The following is a 20,558-nucleotide window of genomic DNA, read 5'->3' as shown; positions in this document are numbered from 1 at the left end:
TTTTGTTCAGAGGCTCTGAATTTCCTCATTGGACACAGTGCTCTGTGGGATTCAGATGAGGTAAAAGCACAAGTCTGTGCAGAGTGAGTATTTTAGATGTAGGTGCAGTGAGCTGCTTTTTAGTTGTAGTGCTAAAGCTGTAATGGGAGGAGGGTTGAGGGCGGTGCCCTGAGGTGTGGTAGATGTGAGAAGAAGGACCTATGCACGTTGCAGACTGAGATGCTAACTGATTTGTTTTTCCCCCTAGTGCTGGGTTTAGTACCAAGTGGAGAGTCAGCATCCACTCCGCACATGCCATGGAAAGGAAGCGAGAGCTGGGAGATTCTAAGCATTGTTGATGCCAGGGAAGGGCCATTCAGCTGGGAGTGGAGCAAGGGCCACTGTCAATGAGATAAGTGTCTTGTTAGGTGAAGGCTCTGCTGTGGTTATGAGGGAGACAAGGTCCCTATTTTCAGGGGCTGCTCACTCCTCTGGCCAGTATCGGTGTGTCCTCTGCAGCGGAGGGTTGGATCCAGGAGGATGACTCCAGGTGACAAGTTGCTTGACTTCCTCCCGGGTTTCTCATTTTCTCGCTCTCTGTCTCTCTAGTGTGTTGGCCAACGCTCTCCCTTAATCTGTCCTTTCCCTTCCTTGTGCCATCTCCCTTCTTAGGACACAGGCAGGCCTGCGAGGTGTGTGTCTCCACTGGTTAGGTCTTGAAAGCCCTGGAGTAGTAGGAGGGGACGAAAACCATGCGGGGTAGTGGGTGTGAGAGTGGAGCAGTGACTGTCAGTGTTGAATTGGTCTCTGTTCAAGTGGGGCTGATGTAGATGGGGTGGAAGAGGGAGGCAGGATTGAGGGCAACATTTCAAGTACCATTAGAGCTGTGTGTAGGGATGGCTCATGCTTGGCTTTTGCAGCTGCACTTCCAGAGGAATTGTCAAGAAGCTCGAGCCGGAGGAGAAACTGGCAGAAGTGGATCTGAGCAGCTTGGACATCCTTCTAACCAGACATGAACAGTCCTCAGCTTTCTGAATTCTGAATAACTTGCTGTGAGTAAGAGGTCAGTGCTTTCAATTCCTTATCTGTACTTGCTGTAGTTTACTTCACAGGTCTTGTGCTTCCTTGTTGGGTACAGGACACTGTGGTATTAAGGCTTGGGAAGGGACAAGAGTCTCCTGAGCAAAGTGACTATTTTGGGTGCAATTAAAATGGATCCCTTCTAGTTGCAGATATAAAGTAGTAATAGGAGATGGTTTGATGGCGGAGCCGTGGGATATGGGAGATGTGAAATGAAGATACTACGTGACATTGCAGACGGAGATGCTAATTTGTTTGTTTTTTCTCTCCTCTGCTGGGTTTAGTACCAAGGAAAAAGTCACACGTCAGAGTCTACTGCCCTCATGCAATGGAAAGTGAGTGAGAGCAGCGAGCTTGTGAGCATTGTTCATGCCAGGCAAGAGCCATTCGTTTGGGATCCAAGCAGATGCCACTGTCAGTGAGATAAGTGTCTGTTTTGCTGAGGGTTCTGTTAACAGCCCATCTGACTCCAGGTACATACACCCTGTTAGCTGGGGCTGGTTTGTCAGAAGAGTTTCCTGACTAGCTGGGGATACAAGGGAGACAAGGTCCCCATTTTCAGGGGCTTGTCATTTCTCTGTTCACAAGCAGTGTGTCCTCCGCAGGAGAAGGTTGGATCCAGGGGGATGACTCCAGATGGTGAGTTACTTGCCTTTCTCCTGTGTTTCTCTCTCTGTCTCTGTCCTTGCCTCTCCTTGTGTCGTCTCCCTTCATAGCACACGGGCAGGAGTGCTAGGTGTGCATCCGCACAGGCTTGGTCTCGGGAGCTATGAACAAGTAGGAGGGGATGAAAATCATGCAGGATAGTGGGCGCTAGTGTGGAGCAGTGTCTGTGGATGTTGACTCAGTCTCTGTTCATTGAGTCTGGCGGATGTAGATGGAATGGGAGAGGGAGGCAGGGTTGAGGACATTCATAGAGCTCTGTGTAGTGATGGTACTTGCTTGGCTTTATTAGTTTGCAGAGGAATCGTCCAGGAGCCCTCGCTGGAGGAGAATATGCAGAAGTGGATCTGAGCAGCCCGGACATCCTTCTAAGGAGACCTGAATAGTCTTCAGGTTTCTACATAACTGGCTGTGAGTAAGAGGTCAATGCTTTCAATTCCTTATCTGTACTTGCTGTAGTTTTCTTCACAGCCGTGTGCTTCCTTGTTTGGTATGAGACGCTGGGATTAAGCCTGGGGAGGGGACAAGAGTCTCCTGAACGAAGTGACTATTTTGGGGCATAGTTTACTTAGATTTCTAGAAAGCCTTTGATAAGGTCCCTCACCAAAGCTCTTATGTAAATTAAGTTGTCATGGGATAAGAGGGAAGATCCTTTCATGGACTGAGAACTGGTTAAAAGACAGGGAACAAAAGGTAGGAATAAATGGTAAATTTTCAGAATGGAGAGGGGTAACTAGTGGTGTTCCCGAAGAGTCAGTCCTATGACCAATCATACTGAACTTATTCATAAATGATTTGAAGAAAGGTGAGGTGGCAAAGTTTGCAGATGATGATGAACTGCTCAAGATAGTTAAACCCAAAGAAGACTGTGAAGAACTTCAAAAAGATCTCACAAAACTAAGTGACTGGGCAACAAAATGGCAAATGAAATTTAATGTGCATAAATGTAAAGTAATGCATACTGGAAAAAATAACCCCAACTATACATACAATATGATGGGGGCTAATTTAGCTACAATTAATCAGGAAAAAGATCTTGGAGTCATTGTGGATAGTTTACTGAAGACGTCCACGCAATGTGCAGTGGCAGTCAAAAAAGTAAACAGGATCTTAGGAATCATTTAAAAAAGGGATAGAAAATAAGATGGAGAGTATCTTATTGCCCTTATATAAATCCATGGTATGCCCACATCTTGAATATTGCGTACAGATGTGGTCTCTCCATCTCAAAAAAAGATATACTGGCATTAGGAAAGATTCAGAGATGGGCAACTAAGATGATTAGGGGTTTGGAATGGGTCCCATATGAGGAGAGATGAAAGAGGCTAGGACTTTTCAGCTTGGAAAAGAGGAGATTATCATATCCCCCCTTAGAGAGAGAGAAAATCACCTGTGGTGTGAAGCAAGTGAATAAGGAAAAATGTATTATGGGAACAAAGTAAATACAAGAACTAGGAGCCACCAAATGAAATGAATGGGCAGCAGGTTTAAAACAAATAAAAGGAAGTTCTTCACACAGCGCACAGTCAGCTGGTGGAACTCCTTGCCTGAGGAGGTTGTAAAGGCTAGGACTATAGCAGGGTTTAAAAGAGAACTGGATAAATTCATGGAGGTTAAGTCCATAAATGGCTATTAGCCAGGATGGGTAAGGAATGGTGTCCCTAGCCTCTGTTTGTCAGAGGGTGGAGATGGATGGCAGGAGAGAGATCATTTGATCATTACCTGTTAGGTGCACTCCCTCTGGGGCACCTGGCATTGACCACTGTCAGACAGGATACTGGGCTGGATGGACCTTTGCTCTGACCCAGTATGGCCATTCTTACGCTCGCTTCTCCAGGACTGGCTGTGAGTGAACAATTACGGCCTCTGTTCCTCATCCGTACCACTCTAGTTTTCCTCAGAGGTCATGAGCCTCCTCATTGGGCATGGGGCTCTGTGGGTTTCTGACCAGGGAAAGGGGCAACAGTCTCTTCTGCACAGTGACTCTCTTGGATGCAGGTGCAACGGGCTACTTTCTTCAGACAGTGGCTAATGCCAGGTGCCCCAGGGGGAAATGAACAGAATAGGAAATAACCAAGTGATCCATCCCCTGTCGCCCATTCCCAGCTCCTTCCAAACCAAGGATAAGGGCACCACCCCAGCCCAACTTGGCTAATAGTCGTTGATGGACATATCCTCCATGAACTTCTCTAGTTATTTTTTGAACTCCCATTAACTTCACAGCATTCTCTGGCGAGCAGTTCCACAGGTTGAGTGTGCATTGTGTGCTTTTCAACTGTATCTGTAAAGGTGTAATGGGAGATGAGAGAAGAACCACCTACACAACATTGCAGATTCCGATGATAACCTTTGTTTTTCCCTCTTGGTTGTGCTTTGTAGCAACGGAAAAAGTCATGGGTAAGAGTCCGCCCCAGCTGTGAGATGGAAAGTGCAAAAGAGCCATGAGACATTGTTGATGCCAGGCTATGCAGATGCTGTCAAGCTGGGAGTGGAGCAGCTGTCACCATCAGTGAGACAAGTGTCTGGTTTGGGGAGGACTCTGGTAATGGCCCACCTGCCTCCAGGCTGGGACTTGTCGTTAGCAGGGGCTTGATTTGCAGGGAAAGAGTTCTGACTAGCTCTGATTATGAGGGAAACAAAGTCTCCATTTTCAGGGGCTGGTCATTTCTCTGGCCAGGAGTGGTGTGTCCTCTGCAGCAGGAAGTTGAATCCAGGGGGATAACTCCAGCTGATGAGTTTCTTGCCTTCTGCCCATGTTTCTTTGTCTCTCTCTCCTGTAAAGTGTTGGCCAACACCCCCCTCTCCCCCGTCATCTCTCTTCATAGCACACGGAAAGGTGTGCTAGGTGTGCATCCTCCCATGTCTAGGGAGCCATGAAGAAGGAGGAGGGAATGAAAATCATGCACGGCAGTGGGTGCAAGTGTGTGGCGGTGACTGTTGGTGTTAACTCGGTCTCTCTTCATTGAGTGGGGCGGATGTAGCTGGGATGGGCGAGGGAGACAGGGATGAGGGCAAGATTTTACACATGATTAGAGCTTTGTGAAGTGATGGCTCATGGTTGGCCTATTTCCTGCGCTTGCAGAGGAATCATCCAGGAGCATCAGCCAAAGGAGAAGCTGGCAGAAGTGGACCTGAGCAGACTGGGCATCTTTCTAAGCAGACATGAACGGTCCTCATAGCACACGGGCAGGTGTTCTAGGTGTGAATCCCCACAGGTTTGGTCTCGGGAGCCACGAAGTGGGAGGGGTCGAAAATCATGCAGAGTAGTGGGCGTGAGATTGGAGTAGAGACTGCTGGTGTTGACTGTCTCTGTTTGAGTGGGGCTGAGGTAGATGGAATGTGAGAGGGAGGCAGAGATTAGGGCGAGATTTCACACACATTCACAGCATTGTGTAATGCTGGCTCATGCATGGCTTTTGCAGCTGCGCTGGCAGAGGAATTGTCCAGTAGCCCTACCTGGAGGAGAGACTCCCAGAAGTGGACATGCTCAGCCTGAACATCCTTCTTAGGAGACACGAATAGTCCTCGACTTTCTGCCTCCTGCATAACTGGCTGTGAGTAAGCGGTCAGTTCTTTGAATTTCTCATTTGTATTCCCTGTAGTATTCTTCAACTGTGTTCTTCCTCTTCGGGTACGAGGCTCTGTGAGATAACGTTGGGGAGGGGCCAGAGTCTGATGTGTAGAGTAATTATTTCTTGTTTTGTTACAAGGGGTGCTTTTCAGTTGTAATGCTTAAGGCCTAATGTGGGGGAGGTTTGGGGGCGGAGCCCTGCTGTGTTGGAGAGGCGAAAAGAATAGCCTACGCAACATTGTCCACTGAGATGGTAACTTGTTTGTTTTTCCTACTTGTGCTGGGTTTAGTACCAAGGGAAAAGAAGTCACACGCGAGTCTACAGTCCTCGTGCGATGGAAAGCGAACGAGAGCGACGAGACCGTGAGCATTGTTGATGCAAGGCAGGAGTCGTCCAGCTGGCACTGGAGCAGCTGCTGTTGTCAGTGAGATAAGTGTCTGGTTTGGTGAGGGCTCTGCTCATGGCCCACCTGGTTCCAGGTAGGGATGCCCCATTAGCTGGTTCCTGACCAGGTGTGCTTACAAGGTCGAGAAGGTCCCCAGTTTCATTGGCTGATCATTTCTCTGTTCACAAGCAGTGTGTCCTCTGCAGGAGAAGGGTGGATCCAGGGGGATAAATCCAGCTGGTGAGTTTTTTGCCTTTGTCCCGTGTTTCTCTCTCTCTCTCTCTCTTCTCTAGTATGTTGGCCAACACACACTCAAACACACTCACACTCTCTCTCTCTCTCTCTCTCTCTCTCTCTCTCTCTCTCTCTCTCTCTCTGTGTCCTTGCCTCTCCTTGTGTAGTTTCCCTTCATAGCACACAGACAGGAGTGCTAGGTGTGCATCCCCACAGGCTTGGTCTTGGCAGCTATGAACAAGTAGGAGGTGACGAAAATCATGCGGGGCAATGGGCGCTAGAGTGGAATAGAAGCTGTTGGTATTGACTCAGTTACTGTTCTTCTTCGAGTGATTGCTCATATCCATTCCAGTTAGGTGTACGCGCCGCGCGTGCACATTCGTCGGAAAACTTTTACCCTAGCAACTCAGTGGGCCGGCAGGTCGCCCCCTAGAGTGGCGCCACCATGGCGCTCCATATATACTCCTGCCGGCCCACCCGCTCCTCAGTTCCTTCTTACCGCCCGTGTCGGTCGTTGGAACAGTGGAGCGCGGCTTAGCTGACCTCCACTTCCCTAGCTACTCGTTTTCTCGTATATAATTATGCAGTTATAACCCTTTTATATATATATTTGTATGGTTATACGTGTTTTCTTTGCTAACATGGTTAGTTTAGTTAGCGGGGTTCAGGAAGTAGCCCCTTCCATGAGCCCAGTGCCGGAGCCATGCATGGCTCACCGGGTTTTAAAAGGGGCCCGGCCTGCCAGAAGCCGATGCCGAAGAGAGATCCACACGACTCCTGTTTGAAGTGCCTCAGGGAATCACACTTGTCAGCTAAGTGCCCCATTTGCAAGGCTTTTAAGCCGAGAACAAAAAGGTGCGGGACTTTCACTTACCCCTCCACCTTGGGCGCCGAGCGATGTTCAAGCGGCGGGCAGAAGCGCCTCCTCGGCACCGGACCCCGCCGGTACTACCAAGGCTTTTCGGCACCGACCGTCGCCGGCACCAATGTCGACTCGGCACCGCTCCCTTCTTCCGAGGTCGAGAGAGCCTACGATTCCTGCTGGTGCCTGGCGGCTCCCCGGCACGCGCAGTGGTTGAGCCCCCTGCTCCCGCTGCTTCCGTGCCACCTGCATCGCAGCCAGAGAGCTCGCCTAAGTTGCGTTACCCGGCACCGACACCTGCAGAGGCACCGATGACTTCGGCACCGTCGATTCCAGTCCCACAGGACCACTGAATCCGGTGCCTGGCAGCTCCCCGGCTCGCGCCGTGGTAGAGCTTACTGCTCCTGCTGCTTCTGTGCCAACTGCACCACAGCTAGAGAGCTCGTCTAAGATGGTTCGCCCGGCACCGACGACGTCGGCACCGTCGATCCCGGTCCCACGAGGGCCGTAGAATCCCGTGCCTGTCGGCTCCCCGGCGCGCGCCGTGGTTGAGCTACTGCTCCTGCTGCTTCCGTGCCAGCGGCACCGCAGCCAGAGAGCTCGTCTAAGTCGGATCGCCCGGCGCCGACACCTGCTACGGCACCGATGACGTCGACACCGTCGATCCCGGTCCCACAAGGGCCGTAGAATCCGGTGCCTGACGGCTCCCCGGCACGCGCCGTGGTTGAGCGTATTGCTCCTGCTGCTTCCGTGCCAGCGGCACCGCAGCCAGAGGGCTCGTCTAAGTCGGATCGCCCGGCACCGGCACCTGCTGCGGCACCGATGACGTCGGCACCGTCGATCCCGGTCCCACAAGGGCCGTAGAATCCGGTGCCTGACGGCTCCCCGGCACGCGCCGTGGTTGAGCTACTGCTCCTGCTGCTTCCGTGCCAACGGCACTGCAGCCAGAGAGCTCGTCTACATCGGATCGTCCGGCACCGACACCTGCTGCGGCACCGATGACGTCGGCACCGTCGATACCCGGTCCCGCAAGGGCCGTAGAATCCGGTGCCTGATGGCTCCCCGGCACGCGCCGTGGTTGAGCTAATGCTCCGGCTGCTTCCGTGCCAACGGCACCGCAGCCAGAGGGCTAGTCTAAGTCGGATCGCCCGGCACCGACACCTGCTGCGGCACCGATTACGTCGGCACCGTCGATCCCGGTCCCGCAAGGGCCGTAGAATCCGGTGCCTGACGGCTCCCCGGCACGCGCCGTGGTTGAGCTACTGCTCCGGCTGCTTCCATGCCAACGGCACCGCAGCCAGAGGGCTAGTCTAAGTCGGATTGCCCGGCACCGACGACTCTGAGGCACCGACAACATCGGCACCGTTGACGTCGGCACCGTCGATCCCGGTCCCACAAGGGCTATCGAATCCGGTGCCCGACGGCTCCCCGGCACGCGCCGTGGTTGAGCGTATTACTCCCGCTGCTGCAGTGCTGACGGCACCGCAGCCAGACAGCTTATCTAACTCGGATCGCCCGGCACCGACACCTACCGAAGCTCTGATGACCTCGGTACCGTGGATCCCGGTCCCACGAGGGCCGTCGAATCCGGTGCCTGACAGCTCCCCAGTATGCACTGTGGTTGAGCCTGCTGTTCCCTTCACGCCGGAGATGTTACCAATGGCGAGGGCTCTCAGTGCCATGACAGAGTCAGTGCTGCCTGACCCCGGCACCGCCGGTACGGGTAATACAGTTTCTTCAGGGGACTGTCCCCTGTCAGCACAGCAGAGCGGCACCGTTCATGATCACGGTCCCGCAGACACTCCAAGTCCTGTCGGCACGCCGGACACCACTGGCAGTCCCGGTGCTGTTTTCCTCGGTACTGGTCACACTCGCTGCACCAGTCGGTATCCCATTCGCCGACCCGCTATCGGCACCGTTCCGACTCCTGGCACCGGGGCAGGTACCTTGACTCCTGTAGCCCTTCTCCGAGCCTCGAGATCTCGGTCTACCTCCCGACACCGTTCTGGTTGCGGGTCTGGATCTCGTTCAGGTACCGATACGCCTCCCGATGCCGGTCCCCGGTGCCGAGTTGGGCAAGGTCCGAGTGAGTCAGAGACTCTGCCTGTGCCTTCTTTTAGTACCTCCATGGCCGTCCGGACACGCATCCGTGTCATCCCACATGCGCAGATTTTATGCTCAGGACCACGATCCTGATATGATGGCCAGCGGGCGCCAGCCCCGAAGCAGAAAGAGGCTTGGCGAATGAGCAGGCTTGGCCGCCAGGTGTACTCTGCAGGGGCCCTGCAGCTCTGGGTAGCAAAGCAACAAGCCTTGCTTAGCTGCGATAACTATAGCACCTGGGTGAAGGAGTTTCTCCCTCAAAACTTCCACCTGGAGTTCGCTGCCGTCTTGGAGGACGGGGGAAAGAAGGTTCCCAGAGCGTCCCTCCAGGCCTCGTTGGACGCAGCAGACTCTGCGGCCAGCACTCTGGCCTTGAGTGTCTCCGTGAGGTGCATTTCATGGCTTCAGGTTTTAAACCTCCGGCCGGAGCTGCGGTATGCCATTCAGGATTTACCCTTTGTTGGTAAAGGCATCTTTGCGGCAGAGACAGCCCCAGACTGCGAAGTCTGATGGGCAATAGGGTCCTAATGCGTCTCAGCATGTATACGCCAGCGACCAAACGCAGGCCTTTCTGGCCCCAGCCGCCATACTCTGTGCCTAGCCAGAGGCAGAACTCTGGCAAACGGCAGGGCCAAGGTGGTCGCAGACGAACGTCAGGACCCCTAAAGAGCCAAAGTCAAGGTCCCTCGCAATTACCACTGGGACCAAAGACGGACCTTCCAAGGTTCACCTGAGGGCGGTGTACCAGTCGCAGGACGGGATCCCGATCCCGCTTTCTCCTGGCATGACCCCAGTTACTTTCAGATCGCTGGGTCCTGCGCACGATGGAGCATAGGTACCACCTTTAATTTGCTCCAGCCCTGTCCCCCTTCAGCGGACGAAAGGGGTAAGGGGTTTTACCCCCGTTATGCCCTAGTCCCCCACTCGAACACAGGTCTCAGACCTTCTTGGTCCTGCACGGACTCAACCGGGTTAGGATAAGGTTGGAGTTCTGCATGGTATCCCTGGGAACCATTATTCCATCCTTGCCTCCTGGGGGCTATTGTGCCGCCCTGGATATGAAGGACGCGTACTTTCGCAATGCCATCTTCCCTCCGCACGGGAGATGCCTCCGCTCTATAGCCGACAGTCAATACTCCCGGTTTACGGCCATAGTCGCCGCCTACCGTCGCTATGTCGGATATGAGTTTTTCCGTATCTGGACGATTCGCTTATCCGCGGAGACTCTGAGACACAAACCACTCAGCGCGTGGGCATCGCCACGGTCTTATTCACAGGTCAAGGCCTGCTGTTTATTATAGAGCAATCCACTCTGGTCCCCACGCAGAGGTTGGGCTCCCTAGGGGCTATCCTGGTCTCCTACCTAGCCGGAGCCTGCTTATCGCAACTGAGATTTTAGGCGATGGCAACAATCATCTGAGGTCTGAAGGCTTTCCCAACGGCCTCAGCTCGTTCTTGTCTCAGTCTCCTGGGTCCATGGTTGCCCGTAAGTTTGTAACCAAACACGCCAAGCTCCGCCTCCGTCCTCTCCAAGTCCGGCTCATTGCCCCTGACGGCGGACGCCTCATCTCTCTGCTCGAGTGCTCATGGTCACCTCTGAGCTTAAGGCCTTTGGTCTTCTAGGGAGCTGGCATTCCTCATCAATGCCCCCAAAAAAATGAGAGTAGTCCGCCTGGCATGCCAGGGGTTCCAGCGGCAGCTGCGAGGCCGTGGTATCTTGGTGTTTACAGCCAACACGACGGCCATGTGCTTCATAAATAACCAAGGAGGGACATGGTCCTCCCCCCTTTTGTCAGGAGGCCATCCATTTCCGGGTTTTTTGCATGGCCCCCTCGATGGAGCTGGCGACGTCCTTTCTCCCAGGCGTTTGGAACGTCTTAACTCTTTGCCTCAGCAGGTCTTTCCTGCCTTACGAGTGATCACTCTGCCCCATGTGAGGCGTCCCGCTTTCCGGAAGTGGAGATGTTTCCTCACACAGACCTGTTCGCTCACCGCGAGAGCAGGAAATGCCAGGTGTTCTGCTCCTTCCAAGATCTCTCCTCGGAATCGATCTTGGACGCATTCCTGATGCCGTGGAAAGGCCAACTGCATTATGCCTTCCCACTGTTCCCACTGGTTCATTAGGTCCTGCTCAAACTCCGCAGGGGCAGAGCGCGCATCATCATGATCACTCCAGAGTGGTCCAGGCAGCACTGACATACCACGTTGCTCGGCCTGTCAGCCCAGACCTCATCACTCAGGGCAACGACAGGCTTCGTCACTCGGACCTGCAGCCTCTTCGCCTCATGGTGGCTGCTGCGTACCTGAGTCGGGGTGACAGGCAGCCTTCCACCTGGTCAACGTACCGGGCCAGGTGGAAGCGTTTCTTTGACAGCTGCAATACGCTCGATCTTGCTCCTGCTGAGGTCTCGATCCCCTCTATTTGGCCTGCCTCTGGCCTTCAGCGGCAGGACCTGGCGGTATCAGCGCTGAGGATACACTCAGCAGCCATCTCTACCTTCCAGCAGGCTAAGATGGACGTTCAGTGTTCTCACGCTCTATGGGTTCGAGGTCCCTCAAGGGCTTGGAGCGCTTGCACCCTCGGGTGCGCTGCCCAGCCCCAACCTGGGACCTCAACCTAGTCTTGGCCAGACGGGTCTCTGAGATCAGAGCTCTTACGGGGGTTCCGCCGTACACTAGGTTTCACAAAGATAAGGTGCAGTTATGACCGCACCCGGCTTTCCTCCCTAAGGTGGTTTTGGCCTTTCATGTTACCCACAGCTCAACGCAATGGGCACAACCGTTGCACTCCTTGGACATCTGTGGAGTGCTCGCATTATATTGTGCTGACAGAACCATTTCCTAAGGTGCCCCAGCTCTATCCCGGTAGCGGGCCAAAGGGAGGGTTTGCTTGTTCTCCTCTCAGAGGATCTCATCTGGGGTGATGGCGGACATCCCCACTTGTTATGATTTGGCTCATATTTCCCCAAGCCACATCACCGTGCATTCTACCAGGGCTCAGGCTTCATCTGCCGCCTTGCTGGCTCGTGTTTCTACCCACGAGATCTGTCGCGAAGCTCCATTGGTCCTCGGTCCATACCTTTGCTTCGCAGTATGCCCTGGTTCAGCAGTCAAGAGAGGCTGTAGCCTCTGGCTCAGCAGTTTTATTCTGCCACATTTCACTCCGACCCCACCGCCTTTGTAAGGCTTGGGATTCACCTAACTGGAATGGATATGAGCAATCACTCGAAGAAGAAAAGACGGTTACTCACCTTTGTAACTGTTGTTCTTCGAGATGTGTTGCTCATATCCATTCCACACCCGCCCTCCTTCCCCACTGTCGGAGTAGCCGGCAAGAAGGAACTGAGGAGCGGGTGGGCCGGCAGGAGTATATATGGAGCGCCATGGTGGCGCCACTCTAGGGGGCGACCTGCCGGCCCACTGAGTTGCTAGGGTAAAAGTTTTCCGACGAATGTGCACGCGCGGCGCGTACACCTAACTGGAATGGATATGAGCAACACATCTCGAAGAACAACAGTTACAAAGGTGAGTAACCGTCTTTTCATCGAGTGGGGCTGATGTAGATGGGATGGGAAAGGGAGGCAGGGATGAGGGCAAGAGCTCTGTGCAATGATGGCTCATGCTTGGCTTTTGCAGCTGCTTTTACAGAGGAATTGTTGTTCAGGAGCCCCAGCCAGAGGAGAAACTGGCAGAGGTGGATCTGAGCAGCTTGGACATCCTTATAAGGAGACATGAACAGTCCTCGGTTTTCTGCCTCCTGCATAACTACACTTCATAACTTTATCGGCATGGCTAAAGCCTAAGATAAATGCATGGTAGAGGCTGAGTTCACGCGGCTGCTTCCCTTTAGGTGGGTTTGGTTTCTCATCAACATTTTTCTCCTTGTTCTTGTTGCTGGAGGTGAATTTCACTATTTTCGGAGCAGCTGTGGGATTACGACCTGGGAAAGAGACGATAGTCTCCTTTGCGCAGTGACTCTATTGCAGGGGTCCCCAATGCGGTGCCTGCGGGTGCCATGGCATCTAACAAGCAGCCGCTTAAATGGTACCCAGAACCAGTGTCAAGATTTTCGGCTGCATTTCTGCGGCGATGCCTTTCAATGATGCTGGTTCTCGGCAGCTGCTTGTCTGGCGACCACGCTCCTCAGTGGCTAGTTGTCCAGTGCCCGCCACACTAAAATGTTGGGGACCCCTGCTCTGTTGGGTGCAGGTGCAACAGGCTGCTTTATATACGAATGTAAGAATGGCAATGCTTGGTCAGACCAAGGGTCCATGTAGCCCAGTATCCTGTCTTCCGACAGTGGCTAATGCCAGGTGCTTCAGAGGGAAGGAATAGAACAGGGCATTGAGAAGTGATCCATCCTGTGTCGCCCAATCCCAGCTTCTGGCACACCGCACCCCTGCCCATCCTGACCAATAGCCCTTGATGGGTCGATTCTCCATGAATTTACCTAGTTCTTTTTTGAACCCTGTTATAGTCTTGGCTTTCACAGCGTTCTCTAGCTAGCAATTCAACAGGTTGAGTGTGCATTGTGTGCTTTTTAATTGTTTCTATAAGGGTGTAATGTGACAGGGAGAAGAACGTAGACAACATTGCAGAGTCCAATGATAACTTTTGTTTTTCCCTCTTGTTTTGTTTGTTTCCACAGACAAAGAAGTCAAGGATAAGAGCCCACGCCCCTTGTGAGATGGAAAGCACACAAGAGCTGTGAGACAGCGAGCATTGTTGATGCCAGGCTATGCAGATGCCGTCGAGCTGGGAGTGGAGCAGCCGTCACCATCAGTGAGATAAGTGTCTGGTCTGGTGAGGACTCTGGTAATGGCCGACGTGACTCCCTCCCACATTTTTTTCTTTTTCTCCTCTAATGTGTTGGCCAGCACATTCTGTCTGTCTCTCCCCATCTCCTTGCCTCTCTTTGTGCCGTCTCCCTTCATAGGACACGGGCAGGTATGGTAGGTGTGCAACACCACAGGCTAGGTCTTGTGAGCTATGAACAAGTAGGGTATGGAAATCATGCAGTGCAGTGGGCGCTAAAGTGCAGCAATGACTGTGGGTGTTGGCTGAGCCTCTGCTCTAGTGGGGCTGATGTGGATGGGATTGGAGAGGGAGATAGGGATGGGGGCAAGATTTCACGCACTAACTGAATTTTGTGCAGTGATGACTCTTGCTTGGCTTATTTGCTGTGCTTGCAGAGGAGTCGTCCGGGAGCAGCAGCTGGAGGAGAAACAGCCAGATGTGGACTTGAGCGGCCTCGACATCCTTGTAAGCAGAGATTAACAGTCCTCAGCTTTCTGCCTTCCGCATAACTGGGTGTGAGTAAGCGGTCAGTGCTTGGAATTCCTCCTCTGTTCTCACTCCAGTTTTGTCAGAGGCTGTGAACTTTTTTGGGTACATGGCTCTGTGGGATTCAGATGAGGGAAAGGCACAAGTCTTCTGTACGGAGTGACTATTTTGGGTATAGGTGCAAGAGCTTCTTTCTGGTTGTGGTCCTGAAGGTGTAATGGAAGAAGGGTTATGACTAGAGGTCTGAGGTGCGGTAGATATGAGAAGAACCTATACGACGTTGCTGACTGAGATGCTAACTTATTTGTTTTCCCGCCTTGTGCTGGGTTCAGTACCAATGGAAAAGACGTGGAGGGTCAAGAGTCCGCTCCCCTCATTTGATGGAAAGCGAGGGAGAGCAGGGAGACCGCAAGCATTATTGATGCCAGGCAGGAGCCATCCAGCTGGGAGCGGAGCAGCCATCATCATCAGTGAGATAAGTGCCTGTTCGTTGAGGGCTCTGCTCACTGCCCACTTGGCTCCAGGTACAGACACCCCATCAGCTGGGGCTGGGTTTGTAACAAAATGTTTGTGACTAGCTGAGGGAGGGAGACAAGGTTCCCCATTTTCAGGGTCTTCCCATTTCTCTGTTCATATGTGGTGTGTCCTCTGCAGAAAAGGTTGGATCCAGGAAGATGATTCCAGGTGGTGAGTTGCTTGTCTTCCTCTTTTGTGTTTCTCTCCTCTCTAGTGTGTTGGTCGGGTGTCATTGTAAGGGGTGCTTTCTATTCGTAGTCCTAAAGCTGTAATGGGTAGAGGGTGGAGCCCTGCCATGCAGGAGAGACGAAAAGAAGAGCCTATGAGATATTGCCGACTGAGATGGTAACTTACTTGTTTTATCCCCTGGTTTTAGTGCCAAGGAAAAAGACGTCACGTGTGAGAGTGTACAGCCCTCGTGATGGAAAGCGAGTGAGAGTGATGAGACTGGGAGCGTTGTTGGTGCCAGGCAGGAGCTGTCCATCTGGGAGCAGAACAGCCGCTACTATCACTGAGATAAGTATCTGTTTTGCTGAGGGTTCTGCTCCTCCAACTAGAGACACTCCGTTAGGTGGGGCTGGGTTTGTAAGAAAAGGTTCCTGACTAGCTGCTGTTATGAGGGAAACAAGGTGCCCATTTTCAGGGGCTGGTCATTGCTCTGGCCAGGAGCACTGTGTCATTTGCGGTAGAAGGTTGGATCCAGGAGGATGACTCCAGGTGGTGAGTTGTTTGCCTTCCTCCTATGCTTCTCTTTTTCTCTCTTTTCTCTACTGTGTTGGCCAACATAGTCGCTCTCTCTGTCCTTGCCTCTCCTTGTGCTGTCCTCTTTCATAGGACATGGGCAGACATGCTAGGTGTGCATCCCCACGGCCTATGTATTGGGAGCCATGAAGAACTAGGAGGGGACGAAAATCATGCAGAGCAGTGGGCACGAGAGCGGAGCGGTGACTGTTGGTGTTAACTCCGTCTCTGTTCATCGAGTGGGGCTGATGTAGATGGGATGGAAGAGGGAGGCAGGGGGATGAGGGCAAGATTTTCAGCACCAATAGAGCTTTGTGTAGTGATGGTTCATGCTTGGCTTTTGTCTAGGAGCCCCAGCCAAAGGAAGAGGTGGCAGAAGTGGATCTGAGCTTCCTGGACATCCTTCTAAGCATCCTTCTAAGATCTGAACAGGCTTCTGCTTTCTGCCTCCTGCTTAATTGGCTGTGAGTAAGCAATCAATACTTTGAATTGCACATCTGTACTCACTGTAGTTTTCTTCACAGGCTAGAAGCCCAACAATCAAGAAGCCAGAAACTGTCTAACAAGCAACTCGCAAACCAATTAAACCGAAAACAAGCCTAATTTCTGCATTTTCTTTGCAGGTTTGTCATGTCTGACCGAAGTCTGCTGTGCAGAGTGACTATTTCAGGTGTCGTTGCAAGGGGTGCTTTCTAGTTGTAGTCTTAAAGGCGTAATGGTGATGTGGGGGGTGGGGGTTGGTGACAGGGCTCTGGGGTGTGTTAGATGCAAGAAGAAGAGATTTTGTGACATTGTGGCCTGAGATGCTGAACTTGGTTTTTCCTCTTTGTCCAGTGTTTGGTAAAAATGGAAAAGAAGTCAAACATAAGAGTTTACTCCCCTCGTACAATGAAATGCGAGCGAGGGCAGGGAGACCACAAACCTTCTTGAAATCAGGCGGGAGCTGTACATCTGGGAGTGGAGCAGCCACGACTGTCAGCGAGATAAGTGTTTGGTTTGGTGAGGGCTCTGCTCAAGGCCACCTGGTTCCATGTAGGGACGCCCTGTTAGCTGGGGCTGGGTTTGTAAGAAAAGACTCCTGTCTCGCTGTGGTTATGAGGGAGACAGGGCCGTCCGGGGGAGGGGCACAAGTGGGGCAATTTGCCCCAGGCCCCAGAGGGGCCCCCATGAGAATAAAATATTCTATAATTTTGCAACTTTCTTTTATGGAAAGGGCCCCCAAAATTGCTTTGCCCGAGGCCCCCTGAATCCTCTGGGTGTCCCTGGAGGGAAATGAAGTCTCCAGTTTTCAGGGGCTGCTCATTTCTCTGGCCAGTACTGGTGTGTCCTCTGCAGCAGAAGGTTAGATACACAAAGATGACTCCAAGTGGTAAGTTGCTTGCCTTCCTCCGATGTTTCTTTCTCTTTCTGTCTCTTCTCTACTATGTTGGCCAACACACACACACACACTCTCTCTCTGTCCTTGCCTTTCCTTGTGCTGTCTTCCTTCATAGCATGGGCACGCGTGGTGGGTGTGCAACCCCACAGGCTGTCTCTCAGGAGCAATGAAGAAGTAGGACGGGACAAAAATCGTACGGGATAGTGGGTGTGAGAGTGGAGTGGAGACTGTTGGTGTTTACTTGGTCTCTGTTCATCGAGTGGGGCCGATGTAGATGAGATGGAAGAGGGAGGCCAGGATGAGGACCAGATTTCAAGCATCATTGGAGCTTTGTGTAGTGATGGCTGTTACTTGGTTTTGGTAGCTGCTCTTGCAGAGGAATTGTCCAAGACCCCTACCCTGAGAAGAAGGTGGCAGAAGTGGACCTGAGCATCTTGGACATCCTTCTAAGCAGACATGAACAGTCCTCAGCTTTCTGCCTCTCGCTTAGCTGGCTGTAAGTAAGGGATCAGTGCTTTGAATTCCTCATCTGTACTGGCTGTAGTTTTCTTCACAGGCCGTGTGCTTCCTCCTTGGGTATGGGGCTCTGGCTGGGGAGGGGCCAGAATCTGCTCTGCAGAGTGACTATGTTGGGTGCCATTAAGAGGGCCAATGCAGAGAGGAGAAAAGGGAAAGAGACCTGAACCCTGATTACAGGGTGGTCACCCTTTCTTTAGTAAAATACTTCTCCTTTAAACTCGGTGTGGAGGGGGGGGGGAGTCCCCAGTGTGAAAAGATCTGGAAATAAACAGGTAAGAGAGGGATCCTGCTGAGTGTCTCCTTTCCAATCAATCCTCCATCTCTCAGCGACACCCTTCCCGATTTACCTTCCTACCCCACCAAGAAAATAACAACTTTGTGTCCTCTAACCTTTACCAGAAAAGACCCCTCTTCTTGTGACACAGTCTTGTTAGTAGGGTTAGGTGCATCTACTTGCCAGCTCTGAATACCACCGCATCTACCTACAACACCTGAATATCAACACATTTCAGAAAGGATAGCCACATCAGTCCCTTCTGACATAGCCCTAGGAATCTCCTCTGTCTATCTCCAAAGGGACACAAGGCCTGGAATTTGGACACAACTCAGGGAGCTGTCTGAATCTCTACAGTTGAACACTCATCAGTGTGATGGTGTCTGTCTTGTGCACAAGAAAACAAACGGTCAAAGTTGTGGTTGGTTGAGCAGTGTAAATTGGGCAGGGCAAAAGGACTTGAGGAAGGATGACCTGGAAGTGAGGGTCTGAAAGGAGCCCCCCACCTCATTTTCATTTCCAGACTGTGTGACATCTGCATGATTGGGCCATTTCTTGGCTTTCTTGAGAAAATGGGCGAATTTTCCACGGCCTCCACCATCCCCTTACAGCTGCCCCTTCGCCACACCATGTTGCATCTGACCGGGATAGGTCGCAAGTAAGATTTCACATCAAATCTCAAAAAAGCCCAGTAGAACTCATTGTGGGGGAATTTCCTGTCACTAGGAGAAACAGAAGCTCAAGCCTTCTCAAAGGGTGGGGTGTCACTCAGCCACAGGCACAAAAAGGCTCCCCTAGTTTAAGTGTGAGAGGGATAAGACCATACACCCTGGTTACAGGGCAATCATTTTGCTGGGTGTGTCAGTGACTTGTGGTTTAATTTGCGGGGCAAATGAGACCCAAACCCTCCTTACAGGGTGGTCCTTAAGCCAGGGGTGTTCGAATGGGGCAGAGCGAAAAGTGCTGCAAAGGAGAGACCTCCGTTCCCTCAGGAGAGCGTGGTCTCATTGCCCAGCAGGTGCCAGCAGCCCAAGATGAGCTAGAAAGGGAGAGACCTGCACTCTTCTCACAGGGAGAGGTCTGTGGCAAAGGGCATTTTAAAGGCTAGGTCCTAAGGAGCTCAACGCCACAGAGACCTTATGATGATATGAGATATTACATTACACTCATTGTAAGGTGACAGGGCCAGAAAGAGTTAATTAACTCACAAACTGACCTTGACCCATGGCCGAACTTTAAAGACTGGTTAGGAAGATACATAAAGGAAGAGAGGTTTGAAATGCAGCCTGCGTTGTTAGGGATAGAAGAGTAAATGTTAGCTCAGGTCTTGTCTATTGCTATAGCTGTGATTCAGAGATCAAAAAAGAAATATTAACATTTAGGAAGACACTGGAGTGAAATAGTATTATTGTATATATCGGGTCGGCAACCTTTCACAAGTGGTGTGCCGAGTCTTCATTTATTCACTCTAAAATGTATTACTGGCACGCGAAACCTTAAATTAATGTTTTTCAGAAGGTCTCTAATTATATAATATATAGACATAGAAACTAGTGTTGTTAAATAAACAAGGTTTTCAAAATGTTTAAGAAGCTTCATTTAAAATTAAATTAAAATGTTGATCTTATGCCGCTGGCCTGCTCAACCCGCTGCTGGTCTGGGGTTCTGTTCCACTAGGCCGGGGGGCTGTGTGGGGCTGGCGGCCAGGACCCCAGCCCAGCAGTGGGCTGAGCTGTTCAGCCCACTGCTGCTGAGGGGTTCCATCCACCAGCTCTTGCCAGCTGGGATCCCGGCTGCTGGACCCGCTCACCCCACTGCTGGTCTGGGGTCCCAGCCCTGGCCACATACAGTGGGTACCTACCTTCTCCCTGTTTCTGCCCCATTCTCTTCCTCTGTCTGCAGTGAGCTGAGGGTGGGAGTGGACCGAGCACAGGGCTGGGGGTGAAGGGTCTGGCCAGGAGCTAGAATGAGGGAGGGGGCTCAGGGTTGGGGCAGAAGGTTTAGGTGTGGGGGCACTTACCTGGGCAGCTCCCATTTGGTGCAGGAGCTCCTGTTTGGTGCTCAGGGTTGGGGTGGGGATGTGCGGGGTGCATGGGATGAGAGGGGGGTACAAGAGTCAGGGCAGAGGACTGGGGGCATGTGAGGGGGGGTGCAGGTGTCGGGGCAGGGGGGGCTGGGTATATGTGGGGGTGCCAGAGTTAGGGCTGGGGTCGTGAAGGAGTAAACAGAGGGCTGGGTGTGTATGAGGGAGGTATAGGGCCCAGGGCAGGGGCCTGGGGTGTGTATGAGGGAGGGGGCAGAGGGCTGGGCTCCGAACGAGTGGGGAGCGTCTTTCCCTCCCCGCAGAGCCAAACGCTGCCCCACGGGAGCACGCAGCCCCAGCCCCAGAGCTCTCCCGGAGAGGGGAGAAGGCGAGGGAGGGGCCGGCGGCTTGCTGCCCTTGGCCCAGTGCTCCAGCCTGGGAGTGCGGACCCTGCAGCTTGCTGTGCTGGCAGGATTTTTAATGCCACACTGGAGTCCCGGCAGGCAGCTGCATGCCATTAAAAATTGGCTCGCGTAACATCTTTGGCACGCGGCTCAGGCGATGCTCTGGAACTGCTTCCCACCAAGCCAGCCAAGACTTTGGGGAGGCTCCTCTCCCTTGGAGCAGACTTGTTCAGGGCAAGAAGCTCACTCGTCTTCACCTCCTGGGTCTCTCCTTGGAGCATTCAGCATCCTCTGCCCCTCCGTGTGCTTCCCACAGCAAGTCGCCTCAGTGGGGTCCTGGGGGGGCCACAGGGTCCTGCACCCCCGCTTTGCAGTCAGATGTGACTCTCAGCCAGCCAATAAAACAGAGGTTTATTCGATGACAGGAACAGGGTCTAAAACAGAGCTTGTAGATACAGCGAACCGGACCCCTTGGCCGGGTCCATTCTGGGGGTCAGTGAGCCAGACTCCCCGTCTGCCCTCAGCCAGCTCCAGACTAACAA

The 20,558-nt window shown here is 52.6% G+C and overlaps 1 long non-coding RNA gene across 1 annotated transcript in view; it reads right to left on the bottom strand.

Annotated features, from left to right (window-relative positions):
• Window positions 1-490: 490 nt before the first annotated feature.
• Window positions 491-20,558, bottom strand: part of LOC115643161 — a 103,553-nt gene continuing 83,485 nt past the window's right edge. The window contains exon 3 of the long non-coding RNA XR_003998291.1: window positions 491-608. This is a non-coding gene — a long non-coding RNA (uncharacterized LOC115643161). The remainder of the gene's footprint in view (window positions 609-20,558) is intronic.

The sequence above is a fragment of the Gopherus evgoodei genome, unplaced genomic scaffold (assembly GCF_007399415.2).
Source record: "Gopherus evgoodei ecotype Sinaloan lineage unplaced genomic scaffold, rGopEvg1_v1.p scaffold_51_arrow_ctg1, whole genome shotgun sequence".
Taxonomy (NCBI): domain Eukaryota; kingdom Metazoa; phylum Chordata; order Testudines; family Testudinidae; genus Gopherus; species Gopherus evgoodei.
The sequence above is the reverse complement of the archived record's forward strand: the minus strand, read 5'-3'. Positions and strand labels throughout refer to the sequence as shown.